Here is a 17,569-nt window from a genome sequence, read left to right on the forward strand (position 1 = left end):
TTTATTTTATTATTATTTTATTTTATTTATTTGTCAAGCATATATAAGATTACAGATATAAGTATAAACATGATTATGAATACATGAAATGGATATGAATAAATGGGAAAATTAGGATAGGGACAGTAGGTACTTATGCACGCCCCTTACAGACCTCTTAGGAATGGGGTGATGTCAACAGTAGACAGTCTAAGGTTAAAGTTTTGGGGGTTTGGGGATGAAACCGCAGAGTCAGAGGGTGCATCCCAGGCATTGACCACTCTGTTGCTGAAGCTGTATTTTCTGCAATCGAGTTTGGAGCAGATTACCTTACGTTTGTATCTATTGTGTGCTCATGTATTGTTGTGGTTGAAGCTGAAGTAGTCATTGACAGGTAGGATGTTGTAGCAGATAATTTTATGTACTACGCTTAGGTCAGACCGAAGGCGGCATAGTTCTAAGTTGTCTAAGACCAAAATTTCAAGTCTGGTGGCATAAGGTATTCTGTTGCGAGCCCCTTCGTCTATTGCGCCAGCTGCCTCTGCTGCTGCTGTTCTTCCTGTTTTTCCAGGTAACTGGTTTTAATAATCCTGCCCCCCCCCCCACCATATCAACCAGCACTATCAAATACCTCCACACACTACTCACATCATCCTCAACATTACCAGCAAAGTGAGCCTACCAAATAGGTATCCACCTTGGCATCATCATGTGGGGAAAATGTTCTCCAGAATGCAAAGAACAGGCATGGAAACGTTAGTTTGGACATGATTCTTTTTTTTTTACCTAGGACTAATAGATTTGATCATTTAGATAACTAGATTCTGGATTACAACTTTTTTTTTCAAAAGGTTTGAAAATGAAAACGTATTCATGAAAAGTTGCAGTGGCTCTTAGAGCTAGCCTCTAAGTAGCAAAACCCATATAAACAAAACATAATTGATGCTTGTGGGAACATAATTTTTAACTCCCATTTTTATGCAATAACTAATAGGGCTCAGGAGAATGAGCTGGATTCTTTATGGTAGTGCTGTTGGGGTTCAGTGTTTCCTTATTTGATGGATAATTGCCAGTTGTCTCTCATTGATTCATTCTCTCTCTCTGTGCCTTCTGTCCTTCTACAATCTTGCTATCTGGATTTGACTGACTCATTATTTAATAAATTCCTTGCATCTTTGGTTCAAATACAGCAGCTACGAGAAGTGATATCTGAGTGCTGAAAAACAGGAGCACTCAGAATAAACAGCAGCATGAGAAAACGGGGGGGGGGGGAGAGATTATTTCATCTGAAACGGGTACAAACATATCAAAGAACACCCTGCGTGGTAAATTATGTTCACGTACTCCCTACAGCATGGAGGTTTTTGCAAAGTTCTGGCAACATAAAGCCTTTCAATGCCAGGTCAAACTGAAAATTCTCAACTGAAGAGGTGGGCTGTATATAAATGAATTCCAGTTTTGAAAATCTACATCATTCATTTGCTTTCTGCCTTCTGGCAAATTTAAGCACAAGTCCTGCTGAGCTTAACATTTTCCTTTATTTGCTTGGTAGGCCAGCTTAACTTTACCCATAATAACCATTATGGAAACGTTAACATTTCAAGGTTGAGGCAGGAGACCAACAACTTGCTTTTATATCAATAGGGTAGTATAATGTTGGGAATTCTTTCAGGATTTGGACACACAAAAAGAAAGTTCCTTTTGGAACTCTGAGATGTTATGAGAAAGGCCCCTTCCCTTTAGCCTGTTCCCCCAGTATCAACTTGGTTGGGAATATAATATATTTATGTACACTCATAAACATAAGTCACTACCATAATCTCTCAGTGGAATTCAGAGAGGTTAAGTGCAATTATTGTATCAGGAAAAGTAGGATTTTAGCCTAAAAATAAATAAAAATTAAAATAAAGTAACAGAGCTCAATGAAGTTATTTTAAGAAATTAACATCCCCATATATCTCAATCTCTACTGCTATTTAGACTAGCAATAGGATTATAGGGATGGTAGCAGGGGTGAAATCCAGCAGGTTCTGACAGGTTCTAGAGAACCGATAGCGGAAATTTTGAGCAGTTCGGAGAACCAGCAAATACCACTTCTGGCTGGCCCCAGAGTGGGGTGGGAATGGAGATTTTGCAATATACTTTCCCCAGGAGTGGGGAGGGAATGGGGATTTTGCAGTATCCTTCCCATGTCATGCTCACCAAGCCACACCCACAGAACCAGTAGTAAAAAAAATGGATTTCATCACTGGGTAGTAGGGAAAAATTTAAACCTCTGTCCTATGAAAAATCCTATTTGTAAGATGAGTGTTGTCTCTGTGCATTTGTTCTGTAGTCATAGTTTGTTATTTTTATATGAGCCCATTGAAATCCAGGAACCTTAATTAAATGAAGATTTATTTAAATCCTTTTGATTCCAAGGAGTTTGCTCTAAGCATGGCTAAAGCTGGTTCTATTACATTCGTGCAATTAACATTACATTTCATTTAACCCTCCGTTAGTTATTTCTTATCTCTACAATAGCAGTACAGCAGTACAGTTCTGTTGGCTTGAAGAGAAGCAGTTATTTGATCATTGACTATTCTGGTGCTATCTAACCTTGCTATCACCATCTTGATCCATATCCACTGTCTGAGGGAATCGTCAACTTTAAATTGGCCTCAACAGGAATAGCAAAACAATGATATACATTTGATTTTTTTTAACCTAGATAGACAGAGACACAGTCAAAGGAGATTGCTTTGAAGAGAAAATTCACAATTACTTTTTTTTAAAATTTATTCTCTTAAAAGTAACTGTGATCCAAGATAGATTCTGGAATGAACAACAGAAAGGCTGATTTTCCCTGTTCCCCACACACCTATCCATTATTTGCACATCCGTGTCAACAATATAAACCTCTATACACCTCCAACAATACATTCAAATTTTCTATGCTTTTTCAATTAAAAAAAAAGATTTTAAAAAATCATAATGTTAGCTACAGTAGTCAAAGCAACAAGCATATGCGTACCTGCTATTTACCTATTTGTGATTTGCTAACCACCACAATTCCAATGGATAACTCAAAACAGAGTGTTCTTGCACGTAATACCTTTACTTGGTTTTTGGTGTTAGATTTTTATGACCATTTAGTAGACCATTTAGTAGACCATTTAGCAAATCACAAATAGTAAATAGCAGGTACACATGCTTGTTGCTTTGACTACTGTAGCTAACATTACGACTTTTTAAAATCTTTTTTTTTAATTGAAAAAGCATAGAAAATTTGTATGTAATATGTATTATTGGAGGTGATATTTGTGTGTAATATGTATTATTGGAGGTGTATAGAGGTTTATATTGTTGACATGGATGTGCAAATAATGGATAGGTGTGTGGGAAACAAGGAAGATTAGGCTTTCTGTTGTCCATTCCAGAATCTAGTTTGGATCAAAGAAAAGTGACTTCTTCTTCTTTGGTGAAGAATATGATAAGTACAGGTTGACGACAGAGATGCATTAAACGGGTGGAAAAGAAAAACCATAGAGAAAAGTGAGAAAATGGAAAGAGAGGCAGTAGAGTATGGGAGAAAAGAGAATGGTGAAGAGGCAAGAGGAGGAATTGAAGAATGGGAGGGCAATAAAAAGGGGCAAAGATGGGCAGAAGGTTGGAGGAAGTGTAAAAGCTGCCAGAGATTGACACTATCTCTTGAAAAAAATAAATCAGCCACTCCAGACATTTTAGCATATATACCAATATTAGTCTGTAAAAATTACACTTACCATAACATTGCACTTTGTTGTTACATTTTATTTTTAAGCTAAATAGGTTTATTATTTAAAAGTCATCACTGTTCTCCTTTCTTTAGCTATATGCCTTTTGGTTTTTTAGAGTCTTCATACTCTTTTGTTGACTAACTAGTTCTTGGCCAATAGGTAGCTTTGTTACTGGTACCCACCCATCCCCAGTTTTGTTAGGACTATGAGGTATGGAGAAAGGTGCCTCCCTGCCATCTTGTGTCTTCTGTCAGTACCATTGTTGGGGAACTTGGATTGGAAGAGGCATCTATATGTTAGCAAGTCCAGCAATAAGTTGCCAGACATTGATGCTTCCCATCCTATATTATCCAATTGTATTTGCTTTCTGGAGAGAAAAAGGGAAGCGGGAATTATCTATTATGTGTGTGAACAAACAAGAACATAGAGTTGATTCAAGTGGTAATGTTATGTTTAAGCTTTCAAAAAAGCTTTTGACAGTCCCTCACTAAAACGTCTTTGGTATGTTTACTAATTATGATGAAGTGGACAAGTCTTCTCATGGATAAGTAATTCAATAAAGGATAGGAAAGATTGTGTAGGAGTAAATGGATAATGAGATTCAATATTAATTCCAAAGTAGGATAGCACTTATCACTATTTGCTTTTCTTTTGTTGTAGACAAAATGAAGGAAGGGGTTGCAATCATTTTGTATAAGGACACAGAGCAATGGAACAGCTTTATAAAATTAAAGTTTTTCTTTTTTTTCTAAGAGAAATGTTAATGTTTTAAAGAGAAAAGTATTTAGATTATATATCCAACAGGGGTGAAATTCAGCCGATTCTATCCATATCGTGTGATACGGTAGGGCCAACTGTGCGAAGCCCTGCCCACCCATGCGGATGTCATGAAGTCCCTTTTTTGCGATGATTTTCAGCCTCTGCGCATGCACACACATATTTACAAACTGGTAGAGAAGGTAAGTGAATTTCACTCCTGATAGCCAACCTATAGTTTTTTATACTTTTATAATTCAGTGGTTCTTAATGGGGAGATTACCTCAAGGGGGGTAATTTGGGCATATCCTGGGTCTAATTGAACATTTATAATTTCTTGTTTGTGAGTTGAGGATCGAGTTTAGAAGCATTGCTGCTGCAAAGCTTGTGCAAAACAATAATGTTTTGGTTTGGTTTTGCTTCAGTTTTTTTGTCAGGTTAATGACATTATTTGGGATCAGGAAAGGGAATAATTAAGTCAAACAGAATTACTGTTCTAGATATATATTTTTTAATTTTTAGTTCAGTTTTTAGGGCTACTTTTATACATTATTTTATAAATAATTTCAACAGCTAATTTCACAGCAGTCCATCTCAAGTCAACAACCAGGTTGGTGTAATGATTAAGGCACTGGGCCAGAAATCGGAAGACTCTGAGTTTTAGTTCTGCTTTAGGGACAATGCTAGTTAGGTGACCTGGGCCAATCTCAGCCCTAGGAAACAATCTTAGTCCAATCTATCTCTTGAATCTAGGAAGCGAGCAATGACAAACCACTTCTGAAATTTTACCAAACACTTCAGGCACTAACTCAGGCAGTTACTAAGAATCAATAATGACTTCGAAGGCATACATCTGAGGTTCTTATCTAGGTTTGGAGGAGCTTCCAACCTGGTGCTTTATGGCGTCCACATTTTAAAGCTGGTCCTGCTTTGTTTGTATGTCATATGATTATAATGCCAGATAACCTTTTGGAAAGTAACAGGCTGAGGCTGGACTGAATTGCTGGTGAAAATATGGTAATTTTTTTAAAAAATATATAGATCAGCACCAGTGGTGGGATTCAAAATTTTTTACTACCACTTGTAGGTGTGGCTTGGTGAGCGTGGCATGGCTTGGTGGGCGTGGCAGGGGAAGGATACTGTAAAATCTCCATTCCCTCCCTACTCCAGGGGAAGGATACTGCAAAATCCCCATTTCTTCCCAAGCAGCTGGGACTCGGGAGGCAGAGAATAGATGGTGGCAGGGCCAGTCAGAGGTGGTATTTACCGGTTCTCCAAACTACTCAAAATTTCCACTATCGGTTCTCCAGAACTGGTCAGAACCTGTTGAATATCACCTCTAATTAGCACTTCACAAGCTGTGGATTATAGGATGCAAAATTATAAACTAAAGGAATAATTTTAGGTAGTGCTGGAATTTACATTCCTTACTATTGCAGGGTTAGTCAAGAATGCCCCATTTAAAAAAAACCCTTTTTCATTAACCACAGTTTTGTTGCATAGAAATAATAAAATTATTACAACTTTTTAATCCTAAAGTACCAATCTAGAAACAACAAAGAAAAGAGAGAATATGTTTTTACCTGAGGCAAAACATTTATGATTAGAGAGTCATGTTTAATAGCTCTTGTTCCAAAAGATCAGACTTTTAATAGTAGACATCTTTTCAAGGTATCTTATTATAATTCTATGAGGTGCTACTTGCCATCAGCATTTTAATTTTCTGGCATGTATCAAGAAAACAACACATTGCCCTATGCTAATAAGGTGCTCTGTCCCAAACTAAAAACCTTTGTAGTGGTTTAGATCAAGGAATACTTAAGCTAGCATCTCAACCAGATTCATCCACCTTTCTTTCATGTTTGTGTGTGTGTTTCAAAATATATTGCCATAGTTCAAAAGAAAAGTTTTCCCCAAGATGCCTTACAAACATTTTTTAAAATGATATATAAATACCATAACTAAAGAACTGCTGAATAATGGCATGTCTTGTAGAGCTCTTCAAAATTCTCAAGACGCTTGGGAAATGAGATTATAAAAGTCCAGCTAAAACAATACCACTGAGAAAGAAAAGCAAAAGATCTCAGATAAAACCAGCATGGTTACATAAAGACCTCTCTGATAAACTAAGAGACAAAAAGGACAAGTATAAAAAATGGAAAGAGGGACACATAACTAAAACAGAATACCAGCAAATATCTGAAAGGATGAAGTCAGGAAAGCTAAGGCTCAGAATGAACAAATGCCAAAAATAATAAAAGAGTTTCTTTCAACATGTGAAATACAAGAAAAAAAGTCAAGGAAACGATTGGTCCACTAATCGGAGAAGATGACAATGAGTTGACAGGTAGCAGGGAGAACGCGGAACTGATTAATTCATTTTTTTGCATCTGTGTTTATGCAAAAAAGAAAAAATAGCTCAACCTATCAAAAGCGATACCATAGAAGGCAGAAGAGGAATACAAGTCAAAATAGGCAAGAATGTGGCAAAATAAAACCTATCTATCCACTCTAGATGAGTTCAAATCACCAGGATCAGATGGATTACATCCAGAGTACTGAAAGAACTGGCACTGAGGTATTTCCTTATTGCTCTGGCAGCATTGAAACATTTTGTTCAGTGATTCCAAGATTACAAGTGGTTCCAAGATCACATCTGATCACTGAACAAAATCTTTCAATGCCCCCATAGCGCTGAGGAAATACCTGAGGACTGGAAAAGAACTGATGTAGTTCCAACCTTCAAAAAGGGGAATAAAATAAAAATAAAACTATAGACCAATCAGCCTGACATCAATACCTGGGAAAATCTTGGAAAAGATAATCAAGCAGCAGATTTGCAAGCATCTAGAAATGAGAAAAGCTATTATTAGAAGCTAGTAAAACTATAGATTACATAGTTACTTAAAACCAGCAAAACAGGTGCTTGACCTAAGTAAGATGATTAAAAACATTGCAATCTAAATAAATATATATAAATCTCAATAAATCCATTAATTTAAATCTAAAAAGAGATGGTTGGTGATTCAGTTGTAAGAAGTGTTAATTTAGGAAAGGATGTGGAGGTTTTGATAGAGGTGAGGTATCTGCCTGATGCTACTACCAACAGAGAAAAGAGGTTCATTGTTTAGTAGTAAAGAATATTAGTCAGAACTGTAATGTTGATGTTAATAAATGTTGATTTATTTGATAGTCTGCATCTTGACACTAATGACCTGTTCAAAAAAGATGTACTTTCTGACTTCTGGTTTGCTGGCCTCCGGCGAAAGACGGTCCCCTTTTCAGACCGCCAGCCCCGCTGTCTGTAGAGCCTCTTCGAGTCAAAGAAGCGGCTTGAAAATTCCCGAATCTGCAGGATTTGAGGAGGAGAGTGGGCAAGGAGCAGGTTGAGCCCCTGTGAGCCCCCAGAAAGGGGAGGAAACAGGCGCGGCTCCCTTTCAACTTGCTGAGACTCCGGACGGCGTGGGACGACTCTGCCTAGCGCAGAGCAAGCCGGCTGCAGCAACCTTCCAATTTAAATGAAAACAACTTCAATAACTATCGGGAGATAATAACTTGAACCTCTAAACCCCAAAACTGCAAGTATTGTTATCTTTGTGACTTTTGGACTTAAAGTATAAGCGTGACTGAGCGGAAGCGGCTTGGAAAATGGCGCTCAGCTTCAGCGTTACAAGCTGAAAGTGAGAGTGGATCTCTAATGTTATTTTAACTAGCTACAAAGTTGCGCTGTCTGTAACAAGGAGGAAAAAGAAAAGAAAAAAAAATTTTTTTTAAATAAGCTTGAGATTGCTTCAATTTAAATTCTATCTCCAACCTGACTAAACCTGGGGGATTTTTTTAGAGGACTTTGTGGTGGTGGAAAAGGAAAAAGGATCTCCTTTTTCAGAAAACGCAGCCTACGTGGCAGAATGGCTTCTAAGCCTAAACAGGAAGGAAAGGCAGCAGGGGGGGGATCCCCCACACGTAAGCCTGAGCAGCAGCCTCGTCCCTGCCAGCAGAGTCAGAAAAAAGATTTTGATGTTGAAAGTTTAAAAGATTTCATTACCCAGGCTCTGGATGATAAATTTCACAAATCACAACAGGAAATTAAGCAGGAAATTAATGAAATTAAAAGGGTGGTGCAAGAGAAATATGACAAGGTGAGTAATAAATTAATGAACGTGGTCTCTGGCCTGTCAGAAGTTATTATTAGAACGGATTCTAAGTTGGAAGAATTTAAATCAGAAATGAATGTTAAAATGAAGGACACTGATTATAAAATTTCTGATGCTGATAATAAAATGCAGAGAGTTGAGAACGAAATTACGATGATGCAATTCAGGTCCATGGAATTTGCTATAAGGCTGAGAGGTATTAAAGAGAATGATCGACAAGACCTGAGACAGATTTGTGCTGATGCTCTGGCTGTGTTGTTAAAAATTAATTCTGAAGAGATTTTTTACAAAATAGACAAAATTTACAGAGTGAATTCGTGGGTGGCCAGACAAAGACAACTGCCTAGAGATGTAGTGATATATTTTACAGACAGAAGAATGAGAAATGATATTTTGCAAAAGTCTTTTCTCTCTGCTGTGCAAGTGGAGGGAGCTCAGATTGGAGTCTATAAAGAATTACCACCTAAAATGTTAAAAGATAGAAAAGATTTTGGATTTTTAGTGAATGAATTAAAAAAACAACAAATTCCATTCCGGTGGGATGCCCCAGCTGGTATAATTTTGAGGTACAATGGAGAAAGACATCGATTAAACACTGTTGAGAAAGCGGAACAATTCTATTTTACTGTTTTTAAAGAGAGATCACCATCCCCACGTACATCCACCATGTTGGAGATAAAGGAGTGTGACAAGGAGAAGCAACTTCAGCAAGAGATGGAAGAGCAGCTTAAGCAGGTGGAACCAGAGGCAGCGGAAATGCAGGGTGCTACAGGAGGTTTTCTGGAGGAGCCCCTGTTAGAATCTTCTCCAATTTTGACTACAAGAGATGTGGCTTTGGACCCAGTCTGGATGGCTGAAGCTAAAGACCAGCGTGTAACTCGAGCAATCTCTAAGCAACTTAAAGAAAAGCAACAACAGGAAAGACCTAAGGTACAACAATATAAGAAGGGAGTCAAGACTACACAAGAAAGTGAAGCCATGGGGGGAGCAAGGCCGAAGACTTCGGAAGATATTCGGCAATTCTGCTCGTCGCTTCAAAAAAGTCTACATGACGATTAAGTTTCTATCCTGGAATGTGAATGGATTGAATTCACCACAGAAAAGGAAAAAAATATTTACATACTTGAGACAATTTAATAATGATATAATTTGCCTACAAGAAACTCATGTCAGAACACAAGATCAAAAATACTTGATAAACTCAAAACTAGAAACACACTTTATAGCTTCCAATTTGGGAAAAAAGAATGGTGTGGTTATTTATATAAATAAAAGACTGTCAGCTAAAATTATAGAAGCAGATGAAGGCGGTAGGTTTATAGCAATTGAACTGTACACAGTAAGTGGCCAAATTTTAGTGATTGGAATTTATGCTCCTAATCAACAACAGGATCATTTTTACAAAACTTTGCACACCAAAATACTGCAATGGGATTATAGATCTATTTTAATTATGGGAGATTGGAATGGAGTAATTGACTCCAAAATAGATAAAAAGAGTTTGGCGAAGTCAAGGATTAGATTACCACAGACTTTTTTCAACATGAAAGAAGATTTGGAATTAAAAGATATTTGGAGAATACATAACCCAAAAGAATTGGACTTTACTTTTTTCTCAGACAGACATAGATCTTTTTCCAGGATTGACTTTATTTTATTATCAGATGACTTACTTATCAAGACAAAAAGAACTAAGATTTTCCCAAGAACTCTAACCGACCATAGCCCAATATGGATAGAAATTGAGATGGGAAAGATTGAGAGAAGATCATGGAGATTAAATGAACATTTGTTTAGATATGAAAAAAATATAACAGAACTTAAAAAGCAGATGAAAGAATTTTTTGAAATGAATTTGAATAAGGGTACCCCGATTGAAATTGTGTGGGATGCGAGTAAAGCATATATGAGAGGGGTACTCATTTATATGAATTCTAAACATAAACTGAATCGACAAAAGAAAAGATCTGATATGGAAGCAGAAATAAAGAATAAAGAACAGTTACTTATTAAAAATCCAACAGATGAAAGAATACGTGGTGCTATAAAACTTCTGAAAGACCAATTTCAAATGCTTATGGCGGAACAAACTGCAACAAATTTACAATATGCGAAGCATAATACATTTTGTAATGCTAATAAACCGGGCAGATGGTTGGCTTATACATTAAGGAAGAAGCAGAGTATACGGACTATTGATAGCATTGATATTGGAGGGAAAGAAATCTTTCAACAAAAATCAATTAAAGAAGTCTTTGTGGATTATTATACTAAATTATATGCTAAAGATGATATACAGAATGGACTTATAGAAAAATATTTAGAAAATAAAAGAGTTACAAAAATTACCAACCAACAAAAGGAGAGAATGAATTATCCTATAACAGTTGAGGAGATTATTGCAGCAATTAAACAACTGAAAACAGCTAAAGCTCCTGGAACGGATGGTTTAACTGCAGTGTATTATAAAACTTTGCAAGCAGAAATGGTTGAACATCTTAGAGACTTATTTTGTAACATACAACAAGGAGGTAAAATACCCCCATCATGGAAAACATCTTATATTTCTTTGATACCAAAAGAGCAAGCAGGTCCTAAAAAACCTGAGAATTATAGACCTATATCTCTTCTGAATAATGATTATAAAATATATGCAAAAGTATTAGCCAACAGGTTGATGCCAGTTATTCAAGAGGTGATTCATGATGACCAAGTGGGATTTATAGAGGGCAGATATATGAAGGACAATGTAAGGCAAGTTATAGATTTATTGGAATATCTTGAGAAGAATAAACAGATCCCTGCAGTGCTGGTTTTCTTGGATGCGGAGAAGACCTTTGATAGGGTGGACTGGAATTTTCTATTAAAGACTTTAAAAAAGATGGACTTTGGGGATCAATTTATACAAGCGGTTTCAGCAATTTATCAAGAACAAAAGGCACAGATTATTATTAATGGAAGTTTGACAACAGACTTTAAAATTGAAAAAGGAACAAGACAAGGTTGTCCGTTATCCCCATTGTTATTCATTTTAACACTAGAAGTCTTGCTGAATACAATACGGGATTCGAGTACCTTGAAAGGTATAGTGATAAGGCAAGAGGACTATAGAATAAGGGCATTTGCAGATGATCTGGTTGTTACCCTCACACAGCTGATGGAATCAATAATCCAGATGAAAGACATTATAAAGGACTATGGTACAGTATCAGGATTTAGATTGAACCAGAAAAAAACTAAGATGATAGTTAAAAATATGACACAAGATCGAAAACACGAACTTGAAAGGAGGGCAGGTTTTGAGATTGTACCAAAGGTTAAATATCTAGGAGTTCAGGTTGCAGAATCAAACATGAAATTGTTTCAAAATAATTATGAGGTGTTGTGGCGAGAAGTACAGAAAGATATGGAGTCTTGGAAAAAACTGCAGCTGTCTTTATTTGGAAGAATAGCAGCAGTTAAGATGAACATTTTGCCAAGATTTCTTTTTTTGTTTCAAATGATTCCGGTGCTTAAAAGTGATAAACAATTGAAAGAATGGGAAAGTGGATTGAATAAGTTTGTCTGGAACAAGAAAAAACCGAGAGTGAAATTGAAAATTATGCAAGATATTCCAGAAAGGGGAGGTCTTAAACTTCCAAACCTACAATTATATTATGAAGCAGCAGCTCTGACTCAAGCAAGTGATTGGTTTGGAAGGAAAAAGACTGGAATATTGAATATAGAAAGCTTTGATCTTGAATTTGGTTGGCATGCTTACTTATTTTATGAAAACAAAGTGGATAAAGTATTTAAAAGCCATATACTTAGAGACTCCTTGATAAGAGTTCGGAAGAAGCACCAACTCAAATGGGATTATAAAATACCGCTATGGCTGGATCTTGGTCATATCATGTGGAATACAAATATAATGTCACTCAGGGGGTTTTTATATAAAGAAGTTCTTTTTACAGATGCGGGCAGATGGCAACTGAAGACACTAGAGACACTATTGGATGAAGGGATTAATCTAACTTGGTTACAGTATAATCAACTTCAACTGAGATGGAAAAAGGACCAAAAAATTGGTATTATGTTACATGAGGAAGAATTGGTTAGACATATAAAAGAGAAAGGTCCAATGCATATTAAAAGGCTTTATAATGTTTTGTTTGAAAGGGATTCAGAAACTGAATTAGTTAAAGATTGTATGATTAAGTGGGCACAAAATTTTGCAGAGCCAGTCGTGTATGTACCCTAATGTTCAACCAAAATGTTGGAGATGTGACTGCTGAGATGCTACATATTACCATGTTTGGTGGACCTGTAAGAAAGTGAAGGCTTTTTGGATAAAAATTTGGTGGGTCATGCAGAATGTTTTGAAGAAAAAAATTCAGTTTTCTCCACAATTGTTTTTATTGGGTATAGTTAAGGGTTTTACATTGGGTGAAACAAAGTTGATATTGTACATGATAACAGCTGCGAGATTACTGATAGGTCAATATTGGAAAAATGAAGCTACACTCACTATCGAGGAATGGACTTTGAAGATGGCCAGCTTTGCAGAGATGGCGAAGATTTCAGCATATCTAAAAGATCGCTCACAAGAGACTTATGAATGGGAATGGAAAAAGTGGATAGATTATGTGCAGAACAAATATCAAACTAGGAAGTATCAGATAGCTTTTAATTGAAAGTGTTATATAGAGATAGAAATATTTGAATTTTGAGAAGACGAAAAAATATATTGGGGGTGAGGGGTTCAAGTTTTATAAAAAGGGGATTTTGATTTGGATTATATTCTGTGGAAGTCCGGGGGGGAGGGGTGGGTTGGGTGGGTTAGGGAGGGTTAGGGGGGTTAGGGGGGGTTAGGGAGGGTTAGGGAGGTTAGGGAGGTTAGGGAGGGTTGGGGGGGGAATGGGGAGAAAATGTAATTGTAAAACTTTTTCAATAATAATAATAAAAAAAGATGTACTTTCTGTGCAGAAATATTTCCAGAGCTTGGGGCAGGAACTTAGGATAGGGTATAGTCTTACTTTTTCAGAGTTTTACCTGTATATAAGGAGCAAATAAGGAAAAGGCCAACATATAGAGGAGTTCAATGTGTGGCTAAAGGAGAAGAGAAGAGGGGGACAACTTATCCGCCAAAGCTCTGAAGGCAAAACAAGAAGCAATGGATGTAAACCAATCAAGAAGAGGTCCAACTGAGAACTAAGGAGAAATTTCCTGACAGAACAATTAATCAGCGGAATGACTTGCCTCCAGAAGGCGTGGGTGCTCCAACACTAGAGGTTTTTAAGAAATGATTGGACAACCAATATTTCATTGGTCTGAAATGGTATAGGGTTTCCTGCCTGAGCAGGAAGTTGAATTCGAAGACTTCCAGGATCCCTTCCAACTTTGTTATTCTGTAAATGAAAAAAAAAATCAACAGGAAAGAATAAATATCTTTCCTTGGACCTCTAGAATTAATAAGTAAATGCTAAACAAATTTCTCTGGTGAGTGTCTTCTGAGATATAAAGTGATAAACCGTATGTGCCTATTTAGCATGAATGGAGCCAATCATCTAGAGTTTGAACAGTTTGTTCAAACTAAACGATCACAGAAATAATAACAAAAATCTAGAAGTCCAGAAAACACATTTATTAAATATGTTAGTGCCACATGACTCTTGTTAATTCAAAGAATTGCTCTTATTTATATAATATGAAATAAAGGTAAGTAGCCCATGTCAGTGCCTATTAAATGAGAAGTTTGACAATCAGATATAATCATTAAAGGCACAAATGTTCATTCAGGAGATATCATCTGATTTCTCACATGTAGAAATGAAAGGATGCCAGTGTTTTCACTTGATGCAGATCAGCGTAAATCTGATTTATTTTAGTTCTGCTTTGCAAGGTAGAGTTCTGCTGTCAGTTATGTTTGGATTTTTAAAGTTAACCACCCAGTCATAAATTATCTGTTCAAAGGGAGAAGGTGGTTATTTACTTTGAAATGTATGATTTGGTTTAGGCTCTTGAGCGTTTTTTCCTTCTTTTTCCTTCCTTGTTCTTTGTTCAGCCTAAAATGCCTTTTACAGCAGTATGGAGCTTGCAGCAAAAGCTGATTTAATCTTGTAGTATTTCCTGCAATGACCATGTGAGAAATTGTTTGGCATCCTGACCGATTGATATATTTTCAGATTAGATGTTTATGTGGACACTAGATGGACTTTATTCATCCCACTGTGGATCTCCCAAGAGAGATAAAATAAGATAGATAAAATAAATCTGCCAGCAGGATACATAGCAGCCTTCTTTTTCACCTCCACATCATTGTCCACAGAAACAAATAACTAACCCATTTTTTTCAGATTAATAAAAAAATTACATAATCACAACTTAGTTTTCCTTCCTATCTTTATAGGCCTTGAAAATGAACATTTAAAGGGTTCAGAAAACCGTCTCACGAAAGAAATACTTTCAATTATTCTAATTATTATTTAGTGCTGATTGTTTGTGTGTTCTTTCCATTACTCTAATCATCAACTTGGGGATTTGTCCCTTTCCTTGCTATCTTCTTGGACTGAGGATCATTGTTAATGTTTTCTAGAAAAGTCCTTGCAGCAACAACAGCAGTTCAAAGAAGTGATTGGGCTTCCTTCTCTGCCAAACTTTAAAAGCCACAAGACTGAAAGCAGTCAAGGATGTAACTTTACCTTCCTTGGCTATAAGTTTTTTTTAAAAAAAAGAAAACAGGAGCCATTTATTTCTGCCTTCTCAGCAGGAGAGTGACTTTTGAAAACTGTTTTTTGTGTGTGTGACTTTTGAAAGCTGTTTTTAATTCTTCAAGAAATGGACCCCGTCTCAAGGATAAGAGAGTGAAATGACCACCACTCCTTCTCTGTGGTTGTGCCAGTTGGGTGGTCTCTTTTGTGAGAGTCCATCCTGCCCTTTCCACTGATATAGTAGGGAATACTTTGAATATTAAGGCTGAAAAAGTGTGATCATTTATTAAATAAAGGTCAACTTTAACTTGATTCCCTTAGCCAGAACAAATAGATCTTAAACAACTGGGATCTTTTTTCCCTTGGGATATTTTTTGGGAACTCCAGTAATTTATCAATGTCTTTTTTTTTTCCTTTTAAAGCTGATTCTCATTGTAAATTTATTTGCAACTGTGTTTGGGACTTTATAGGCACCTGCAACTATTAAATATCCTTAAAATTTAACTATGCATTTGCAAAATACTCCTTCATAAATAAATACCCATGAAACAAATCAAGCAGTTATTAAAGGTATTGCCATCTAAGCTTCCTATATATCCCCTTACCTCTTTTTTTTTTTTTTGCAACATTTTAGAGAGGGCAATGAGGGGACTACATTCATCCTCATGATCAATGTGTCTCAGGACAGACTGTGCCAGCCTCAGAAAACTGACATGATCTAAAACTATATCAGGAGCTCGGAGTGATTTGCTTAGAATTACTATGATTATATCTTCAGAGCTGCTTATGAGCCTTTGAGAGCACTGAGGGATTCGAGCAGCCTAATCTTGCATAAGCTCCATTCCCTGAATATTACACTGTCTTTTTTTAATTCTCTGCTGAAAAATGAATGTGGACGACAAAAGGAGGTGATGCTTGGATGACAAAGGGATGTGAATATTTGGGAAGATGTTGCAGAAATGCTGTCTTATGATTGACACAGGGAGAGGGAAGACAAAGGTTCCTTGAATCTTTGTAAAATGTCTGACATTTTACCCAATTCCGAACAGAAGTGAGGCTGTTCAGAATCAGAATCAGTTTTATGAACTGAATACAGGCACATTCATCCCTCAAATTCAGCCTCTGAATGTATTGCATTCATCTGCTGAGATGGTAAAGGTTCATATCGAATATATAAAGTCCAGACACTATGATGCCTGATGATTTTGGTGGAAGGATGTCATTAGGCAGCAGAAGCATTGAAGTTATGGCTTTGAAGATAGTTTAGCACCTCTATGAAAAAACAAGATGCCCCCCTCCATTCCGGGTACAGGGGCTGACCATACAGGCAGCTGGATTTTACCAATTGTCACATTGGAGAGCAATAGGCTACCCTTGAGAGGGAAGGGAAAGGCCACATGGTCACACAATCCTGATATCTGTCATAACATCACATTCCTTCTTTCTCAGGATCTACCGAAGAAGCAGCCTTTTCACTCAGTTTAATTGGAGCTTCAATCCTGGTTGCATATCTTGTAGTTTTGAAACAGATTGTATCGGTGCAAAGAAGAACTCATTAGCAAAATTGGACATATTATATTCTAGCAGTTGAGATGCCACTACTTTATTTGCTTTTTAGATGTTATTTCCTTTGCCGAGAGGTTAGAAATGAATTGATTCAAGATCACCATTTATTAACTTGTTGATATATCACAGCCTCTCCAACAAGGCCAATCAACCCACAGTTAATGATTCCAATAAAGAACCAATCAAAATTAGATAAATATAAAATGAAGTCATGTAAAAGCAGTGGAAAACCAAAATTAAATAACATAGTACAGCGATATCAAAAAAACATTGGATTTCTGTGAAGACATTTGCTGATTTACACCAGCGGTGAAATCCACTTACCTTCACTACCAGTTCAGGAATGGGAGCACACGGAGTATGCACGCCTCTTCTGTGCATGTGCAGATGGTAAAAAAACAGGATGTAATGATGTCCTTGCAGGTGGGCAGAGCTTCCCACTGCCCACTGGCGCTACCAGTTCGGCGAGCCGGATAGAACCAGGGGGGATTTCACCACTGTTTAGACCCTTATTTCATTGTTCAGGAGGGAGAGATAGAAGGCAGGGGAATGGTGATCAGTTACAGTATATCAGCCAATGTTATGAACTCATATGCTTTCTGGTGCTGTGAATGTTGTCTTTTGTAATTGCAAGAAGAGTTGCATAAGGAAGGATGGACTGTCTGTT

Source organism: Pituophis catenifer, unplaced genomic scaffold (genome assembly GCF_029215685.1).
Source record: "Pituophis catenifer annectens isolate HBS135680 unplaced genomic scaffold, rPitCat1.0.hap2 SCAF_3, whole genome shotgun sequence".
NCBI lineage: Eukaryota > Metazoa > Chordata > Lepidosauria > Squamata > Colubridae > Pituophis > Pituophis catenifer.